The 9,843-nt window shown below is 38.1% G+C and overlaps 1 non-coding gene across 1 annotated transcript; it reads right to left on the bottom strand.

Annotated features, from left to right (window-relative positions):
* Positions 1-847: 847 nt before the first annotated feature.
* LOC139035313 (U6 spliceosomal RNA) lies at positions 848-954 on the bottom strand. The gene has a single exon (XR_011487984.1). It is a non-coding gene; the product is annotated as a U6 spliceosomal RNA (small nuclear RNA).
* Between the last annotated feature and the right edge of the window lie 8,889 nt (positions 955-9,843).

Below are 9,843 nucleotides of genomic sequence, written 5' to 3'. Positions count from 1 at the left end.
GTAGAATGATAAGGGCTAAGGAGAGGGAGAAATGGGGAGCTGTTAATTAATAAGTATAAAGCTTTAGATATGCAAGATGAATAAGTTACGGAGACCTACTGTATAACGTCAAGCCTATAATTAACAGTATTGCATTGTACACTTAAAACATTTATTGAGAGTTGTTGTTGTTTAGTTGTGTCCAATTCTTTTGCTACCCCATAGACTGTAAACCCCCAAGCTCTTCTCTCCATGGGATTTCCCATTCTAAAATACTAGAGTGGATTGCTATTTCCTTCTCTAGGGCATCTTCTCAACCCAGGGATTGAACTCGCATCTCCTGCATTGCAAGTGGATTCTTTACTGCTGAGCCACCTGGGGAAGCCCTTATTGAGAGTAGATAGCATTGAGAGTAGATAGTATTTGGAGTAGATGTTATATATTCTTATCACAACAAAATAAAAATAATTTTTTTAAAAATCCATTGACTTCTTCCTACCTTCTGCTTTTTTAAAAAATAAAAACCTCTTCTAACACTAAGTTCACATTATGTGCTTAATTGTTCAGACATGTCTGACTCTTTGTGACCCCATGGACTGTAGCCCACAGGGCTCCTCTGACCATGGGGATTCTCCAGGCAAGAATACTGGGGTGGGCTGCCATGCCCTCCTCCAGGGGATCTTCCTGACCCAGGGATCAAATCCAGGTCTCCCGCATTGCAAGTGGATTCTTTACCATGTGAGCCACCAGGGTCATCCATGTTATACAGATACTTAAATATTCCTTTTTACCTTCAGCTTTTAAATATGCCTTTTCACCTTCAGTTTTCCCGATTCCTTTTTTTTTTTTTTTATTAAATTGGGCTCTTAAAAAGATGGAATGCTTCATGAATTTCCTTGTCATCCTTGTGCAGGAGCCATGCTAATCTTCTCTGTATTGTTCCAGTTTCAGTAAATGTGCTGCCCAAGTGAGCACCTACCTCCTACTTTGTGTATGCTTGCATGCTTAGTCACTCAGTCACGTCGACTCTTTGCAACCCTATGGACTGTAGCACACCAGGCTTCTCTGTCTATGGCATTTTCCAGGCAAGATACTGAAATAGGTTGTCCTCCTCTAGGGGATCTTCTGAGCCAGGGATCAAATCTGCATCTCCTCAGTCTCTTGTATTGGCAGGCAGATTCTTTGACTTAAGTTAAAATGTTTTGACCTACTCTTCAAGGCTCTCTGTAATCCACTAATACCTTTCTTCATCTTACTTTATTCCCACTATTCCTCTGGATGACCACTTTCCTGATGTCACTATCTACTCATTGTTTCTGTCTCACCTTCAGCTTTCCTGTGTCATTATGTTTACTCACGCCATTCTATGCTCCACTGCAATAACCTTCCTATTCAGCTCCACCTATACACATTTAGCATTCCTCAAGGCCAAATCTAGGCCTTTTTTATCCACAAAATCTTTTCTAAGCATCACAAATGGTACAGTATTTCCTTACCCAAATGCTGGCAGCACAGTAACTATGCTCTTTTCAAGACTTCTGTCACTTCCTACCTTGACCTATACCTATTTCCCCTATGAGACACTAACCTCCTTGAAAATAAAATTCAACTCTACTTCATATTTGTATCATCTTAAGTGATACAAATAATGCTCGAGCATACTGAGTGCTGAAAAAGACATTTGTTTAGTGAATAAAGCCATCCTGGAGAACCAAACATAAGGAATGCGTTGAACAGAACAGCTACTAATAGAAAATAATGTATGTTCATCCTTGGCAAGCATAAATAGATACATAAGCCGTGTTTGTGAGCAACAATTTTTTTTTTCCTCAGAAACTTCTTTAACTTCTTCAACCATCTTCAGTCCAAAAAAAAAAAAAAAAATAGGTCATCTGTGCATCCTTTTTAGCAGTTGTGATAGCCAAAAACAATAAATAAGCTATTTTACATTCCATGTGTGCTTTCCTATAGGCACAGCCTAAATGTTATAAACAAAGAAGCTTAAATTCACACTGGTGCCCCCTCCTTTCAGCACCCATTACCACTTCATTACTGCTATGTTTGTTCATTACAAACGTAAGAGGAGGGTTTCAGGTCACAAAAATCATTATCCAAGTAAACAGTCAACTTTGATGTAGGGAGTTATTGACCACTGCGTTTCAACAACATATGTGACCATCACACAAAGCCTTGGTATGAAATATTAACAGCCACTGGTTCCGTTCTTTTCCTTTCTGTCCTCCTTCACCTTTTCCCTGCCCTGCCCTCTCACCTTTTCCTGCCAAGGAGGCTTGCAGAAGGATTTCCTTACCTCTATTGTATTTGCTATTTTCCATCTTCTCATTGGAACAGAGGCTTGCTATGGTCTTGTTTTAAATTTTGTGTTGGACCATGGCGGGTCGCTGGTTGAAGTGGAGCAAAGTGAAATCCCGTCTGGAAAATGATAATGCTGCTTTCCAACTTCTCATCACTGCATTTTCTGCCCGCCTTGGCTCCAGAAAATTCTCCAGTTATTTCCTTTTGGCAGCACCACTTTTGTGCACTTAATAAATCTGGACTTATGAGGGCGTAGAGTAGCCTTCCTAACATTTTTTTTTAATGTTATGGACATTGCTATTTCCCTTAGGGAGAGCTAAGTAAAACACCTCCTGCTCTTTGTAATTTCTGGCTCTGCTGTGAGTTTCAGGTTTTGCTGCTCTTGGTGCTGCTTCATGACAGGCAGAGAAACGGTCCATCTACCCAATATGATTCAACAGGGTCCAAGGGAGGCCTGAGGCCCAAAATTCTTTCCCCTCCTAGAAGCCAATCAGCTTCACCCTTTAGATGTACTGGGTGCTTAAAGTCCCCCCATTAGTATTTATCACCACACATCATTTAACTCAAATGTCCCTTTCTCCACGAAACCTCTCATAATTTCCTTTGCTCATTTTAGCTTCTGTTTCAGATATAATAAATCAAGCTTGCATCTTAATTCTATAATTAAAACAGAAAATCATAATCTATTATATAATTAGTTGTTTTACGTTTCTCTCTCCCCTGCTGAACAGTGAAAGTCTCAGAGGTTAGGACCATATCTTATTAATCTTTGCTTCCCCAGCCTGTGTCACATAGAAGAGGAGCAATTAATGTCCCATGAATGAATATAGTGCCTGAGATCCTATCATACATCATTCCCTTGGATTCCTTTTCTACAAAGCTTCTTCTTAAATGCAAATCCTCTTGGGTAGAATATTATGGTATAATACTAATTCAGTGATTATTATTGGTAAACTATTAAAGCATTCCTCTTCACAGGGACCAGGATCAAGATGAAAACCTTGGGGGCTGGGGAGTATGCCAGAGGATGATTTAAAAGGGAGAGAAAAGGCTCACAAAGGGAGGCATCAAAGATTATCTACTTGATGATTTCAGTTTTTAGGCCAAATCTATCTCCCAGCTCAAGGCTCATTTACTACAGAAAATTATGCTTTCAAAATGTTTGCCCATAGAGGATGTAGGAGTGGACTGTCACAATTAATCCAGAGATGCATTTGTAACTGCAAAATAATAGGGTACATGAAATCTTGCCTAGAGCCAATACGTCTTTAGGCTGGAACTCAATAATGATGCGCCTATAAAAAATGTTCCAGCTCTTACCAAAAACTCTGGCAAGCTGAGGGGCTCTTTTCACAGCCAGCCCTCTGGGTTCTCCAATGACTCAATGTGTCCCTGCTACACCCCAGCTCATTAAGCTGCTGGGTTATACAGACAGACATTAATTACTCAGAATTAAGTGCCTGCGTGTAAATGCTTATTTTGGATAATTCAAAAGGTTATATTAAAGAAGTACCATTAACTGCCTAGCAATTTTGACTTGTGTTCAAAAAGCTTAACTTGGGAAGGCCAGTTACTCCAGTTGGATGACAATTTAGTAAAAAGACGTCACACTTGACTCAACTGGTTTGCTTTCCAGTTTTCCTGGCTCTCCTCTCTGGAGGATCCTTAGCATCTGAGAAGACTGTTTCTCCAAAGATTCATTTACTTACATATATCAGCACCCCTGAAAAAAATGTCTCAATAAATACCTGAATCACTCTCCCATTGGCTGCGGTGTTGTTGGCACAGCTTTTCTAAGCAGACACGTTATGGTAGTTACAATAGAAAGTTTACTTTAAAAGTAAGATAAAGTGTATGAAACTCTGTCCATACACTTCTCATCACCACAGCTACTTGCTTTGATACCAGCAGGCTTTTCAAGACCATGGAGATTTAGGTGCTTGAGCACAGTGTTTTTAAATAATCAAATATATTATTTTAATTTTTTGTCCAAAAGGTACATTTTTAAAATTAATGTCTGCATCCAATTTAAAATTTTCCTATTAGGTGGTTCCTCCCCCACATCCACCCCTTTCCAAGATATTGACATTAAGATTAGTATCTGGGAATTAAACCATAAAATCTACATATCACAATAAAGATCTGAAAAATCGTGTTGAAGAGATGATGGATTCCAAGACCAGGAGACTCTACTGTAAATCTGGCAGTGATTATATGCACTACAGCATTATAATCTCAGAGCTCTTGTCTTGGGAGTTCCCTGGTGGTCTAGTTATTAGGGTTCAGCACTTTCATTCCCATAGCATGGGTTCAATCCCTGTTGGGGGAACTGAGATTCTTCAAGCTGCACAGTGCAGCCAAAAAACAAACAAACAAACAATAAATAAAATGTTCTTACCTTCCTACTTTACTTTTGACATTTTGCTTTTTGTACCTCAATTTATGCCTCTTTAAGATGATAACAACACTATCTCATAGGATTGTTTGGGGTATCAGTGAAAGGATGCGCTTAGCATAAGGTCTAGTTCATAACACACACTCAATAACTGTTAGGAATTATTGCTATCCAATGAAAAAATAAATATTCACATGAAATACCAATGTGTGCCTTGTCCTATGAATGAAAGGGGCATAAATCATGAAATTTCAGGATACAAGAGATAAAGAAACGCATCTAGTGGAGAGGGAAAAATCCAGACTTGAGCAGGAACTGGAAACCAGAATGATGTCAGACTTTCTCAACCACAACCACTGAAGCTATAAAAGGATGGAATAATGTCTTAAAAATTTGGAAAGAAAAAGTGATTTTCAACCTGGAATTCTGTGTAGAAACAATCTAATTATCCAGGGTGATAGGAAAATGATACATTACTATCAATATCCTCAGATAGAAAAAACAAGATAATGCATTTGTAAAACAAGAACAGGATGCCATGAAAAGGGATAAATGTGAAAAAAGAGAGAGAAAAGAATTCTTGAAAAACTTTTGTTAATATAATAATTCAAAAATAAGACCTAAAATATACAGTCAAGAAAATATCTCAAAAACAGGGGAAATAATAAGTTAAAATAAACAATGCCAGTCCAGCTTGGATGCATGAGACAAGTGCTCAGGGCTGGTGCACTGGGATGACCCAGAGGGATGGGATGGAGAGGGAGGTGGGAGGGGGGATCGGGATGGGGAACACATGTAAATCCATGGCTGACTCATGTCAATGTATGGCAAAAACAACTACAATATTGTAAAGTAATTAGCCTCCAACCAATAAAAATAAAGGAAAAAAAATGACAATAGAAGATAAAAGAAAAATAACCAAGTCAGAAAAAAACATTCAACTAATAGTTGCTACAAAGAAACAGAAGATAGCAAAGGAGGGAAATAAAATCGTCAAGCAAAAATTATAGCTTCTCAGAACTGAAAGACACGAGTTTCCAGATGAGATCATTCTATACTGTGCTTTACTATGGGTGAAAAAAAAATTTTATGAATGAAGAAAGTATATAATCAGAAAAATTCAGAAGCATTGCAAGAGAAAAAAACCCCAAATGACATACAACTGCAAATCAGAATGATGTTAGATAACCTAATACAACTACTGGAGACAGGAAAACAGTATAATGGAATGATGGATGTTCAGGTGCATAACTGGCCTATCCATCTAGTGTAAGAAGAGGCACATGTTCAGAACTATGGGTCAAAATTTTTATTTCTTTCACAGCTTTTTAGATACACCTACCAAGGATTCAATCCAGCAAAAGAATGCATGCTCCAGTTAAAAAAAAAAAAATGGAATGAGATTTGGAATTCAGGAGATAAGAATTCCATTATAATTTAACAACAAAGAAAATTCCTATTTTGACAGAAGAAGAAATTCCAAGAATAGAGCAGTGAAGCAGGCCCAGTGTTTAAGGTAAATGGGATCAAAAGGGTAGATGACTCCAGGAGACTTGGGGGAAGTGAAAGGGGAAGTGAAATTGACATTATGATTGTCTGAGAGTTTGTAAATAAAATTAAAAGGCAGTTGGCAGATCTATTGAAACATTTGGGGAAAATTAGAGATAGACACATAGAAAACCAAGCAAATGAAAACTAAAACCACCTAACTTTAGATTGTGATTTCTAAATGCTGCTGCTGCTGCAGTCAATATGAATGCAAACCTTTTCAAACCTGGCGACAAGGCCTATGCTCTTTGGGTGAGAAGTGAAAGTGTTGGTTGCTCAGTCATGTCAGACTCTTTGTGACCCCATGGACTGTAGCCTGCCAGACTCCTCTGTCAATGGAATTTTCCATCAAGAATACTGGTGTAGGTTGCCATGCCCTTTTCCAGGGGAATCTTCCCAACCCAGGGATCAAACCGGTGTCTCCCACATCCCCTGAATTGCAGGCAGATTCTTTACTGCTGAGTCACTAGGGAAGCCCTATAATTTCTAAATTCCATTCCCCAATAAAAGGAACCAAAACCCTTGGAGAAATGGCTGATTCTAGGGCAAAGTGAATAAATACAAGATGAGACAGGAGCATCTTATAGTGCCAAAAGTGAGGAGGTGCTCAAAAAACCTAAGCATGGAAGCACGTCAAAGGGAGGCAGGAGTCAACCTGGAAGACATCCCAATAGCCAAAGCTGGAACAATCTGAGCAACAAAATAAATAACCTAATATAGAATGATAATCCAAAGTATAATATAGCAGTCCATGAACTCATACTGATATAAACAAGTGACTGAGTAAATAAATGAAAGAGAAGAGAAGACATCCAAACAATTTATATAGATAGAGTCCTCCCTTCCAGGAGGTGAAGCGTAGTTATATCCTTCCATGAGTGTAAACCAGGGTTTGTGATTTGCTTCCAAAAAATAGAATGTTGGGGAGGGGGGCAATAGCTTTACCCTGGAAGATACCGGTAAACACTACCTTGGCCAGGTGGTTAATGTTAGCACCACCAGTGATGACTCGTGTTGATAGCACGAATCCACTGATATGATGATGAAAAGAGCATTCATCACTGTATCTGTTCTTCCCAAAGCACTATAACCCCAATCTAATCATTAAAAAAAAAAAAAATCAAACAAACCCGTGTTGAGAGGCATTTTACAAAATACTCAACCAGTACTAGTCAAAACTCTCAAGATTGTGAAAGCAAGGAAAAACTAAGAAACTGTAGCAGACCAGATGAGACTAAGGAGATGTGGCACTAAATACAATACGGCACCCTGAATGGAATTCTGGAACCGAAAAAAAGACACTAGTGAAAAAATGAATGAAATCCTAATAAAGTATGAAGTTCACTTCATAGCAATGTACCAACATCAGTTTCTCTGTTCTGATAATATACCATGATAATGTAAGATGACATTACATTATGAAAGGTATATAGAAATACTCTTTACTATCTTTGTAACTTTTCTGGAAATCTAAAATTATTTTAAAATTAGAAGTTGATCTTTTTAAAAAGTAGTCATTAACTCTAGGAAAGCAAACAATTATACAAAAAGAAAATATTATCCAGTATACTACCTGGCTCTGCAGCATATTATACTTGTATTGTTCATGATAAAAAAAAATCCAAACACTGATTTAACTGAAAATTGTGAGATCACTATTACAAAAGGATGGAAGGAAAAAAGCAGAGGAGGTATGTGAAAGAAATTTCAATTCCATTTACCATAGGGAGTCATATGTAATACAATATTGATAAACTACAAGACAGTGCTGTATACATATCATTTTCAAATACGGAGGTAAATACCAGTAGAAGTTGGACCATAAAGAAGGCTGAGCGCCAAAGAACTAATGCTTTCGAACTGTGGTGCTAGAGAAGACTCTTGAGAGTCCCTTGGACTGCAAGGAGATCAAACTAGTCAATCCTAAAGGAAATCAACCCTGAATATTCACTGGAAGGACTGATGCTGCAGCTACAATACTTTGGCTAAATGATGCAAAGAGCTGACTCATTGGAAAAGACCCTGATGATGGGAAAGATTGAAGTCAGGAGGAAAAGGGGACAACAAAGGATGAGATGGTTGGATAGCATCACCAATTCAATGGACATGAACTTGAGCCAACTCTGGGAGATAATGAAGGACAGGGAAACCTGGCATGCTGCAGTCCATGGGGTCACAAAGAGTCAGACACAACTTAGCAACTGAACAACAACAACAATTTGGTCTTTAAAAAACAAAACTTTGTTCAAAAGTTACATATACACACACACACACACACACACACACACACATATATATAACTGAATCACTGTGCTGCACATTTGAAACTAACAAAACATTGTAACTGAACTATACTTCAGTAAAAGGTAAAATTAAAATTAAAATGAGATTTATACTATAAATAAGAAAACTACCTAGATTTTTTTCCACCTCATGGAATCAGAGATAAAGTAGATTCAAGAAAGAAAATTATTTTCAAGTTTATCCAAGCAGCATCTAGGGAGAAGACACCCCACCCTGTGAAAGCACTCCTGTGCCCAGTATCATCCCTACTTTATGCTAGAACTAGCATAAAGTAACTAGTAACTAGTGTTACTCTCCCATAGTAGGTCCACAGATATCTTTTAACCAAAGAAGTGAGTGTATGAGTTATAAGGGGAGCTCCCACTATGTGCTAGTCACTAAACATACATCACTTCATTTAAACTTAAAGAAAACTGCAAGGCAAATACTATTTCCACTTTGCCAATTATGAGATTGATGTTTAGAGGTTAAATATTTTGCTTATTGTCACACAGTTAGTAAATGGCAAATATGATCTAGACCCAGCCCTCTCTGGCGGTAAAGCCAAGTTCCTTAATTGCCTTTCCCACCCCACTTCCTGTAAACCCCAAGGAAAGAACAAGTAAAGGATCAGAATGATGAGCAAGCAGCTTGTCTGGAGAGTCTTTTTGGAGAACTTAGACAAGAAATAACCAGAAGGAAACAGCAAGGTATTCATAATTTATCAAAATAAAATGGTGTAAAAGAGCAAGACACACAAGAAATCATATGGTGACCGGCTGAGCAGCAGAGTAAGGGTGAAAAGGACATGGTTAATGATTCAAATGCTTGGTAACAAACTGTGATGGCTTCATTCATGTTTTAACCATGACTCTTTTAAGGTTAAGACTGAGACTGAAGTTAAACAACCTAATTCAAATCTTAACTCTGCCACCTTAGGTAAAATACTGAACTATATGTGCCTTGGTTTCTTCATTTGTTAAATGAGGAAAGTAACTGTAAATTCCTCATAGTATTATAGTGAGGATTAAATGAGATAATCCATTAAATGCATAAGACTGCGCCTACCACTTAAAGAGCTCAATACACACTGCTCTAGTTGGTTCTTAGTGGACTAGTCATAAAATAAAGTCGGTGCATTCTCCCAGCTTGGCCTAGGGCATCTTTGTAGTGTTGCTAACTGGTTGGAAACAGAAGATGCTGCCATTGTATTTTCATGGAGTTAGGCATTTATTATCTAGCTGTCCCCCAGCAAACCCTGGTTCTTCCCACAAAGCCAATCTCCCTCTTCAGCAAAATGAATGAGAACAACAGGCCATTAT

The sequence above is a fragment of the Odocoileus virginianus genome, chromosome 5 (genome assembly GCF_023699985.2).
Source record: "Odocoileus virginianus isolate 20LAN1187 ecotype Illinois chromosome 5, Ovbor_1.2, whole genome shotgun sequence".
Classification (NCBI taxonomy): domain Eukaryota; kingdom Metazoa; phylum Chordata; class Mammalia; order Artiodactyla; family Cervidae; genus Odocoileus; species Odocoileus virginianus.
This window is presented reverse-complemented; position numbering and strand designations above follow the sequence as displayed.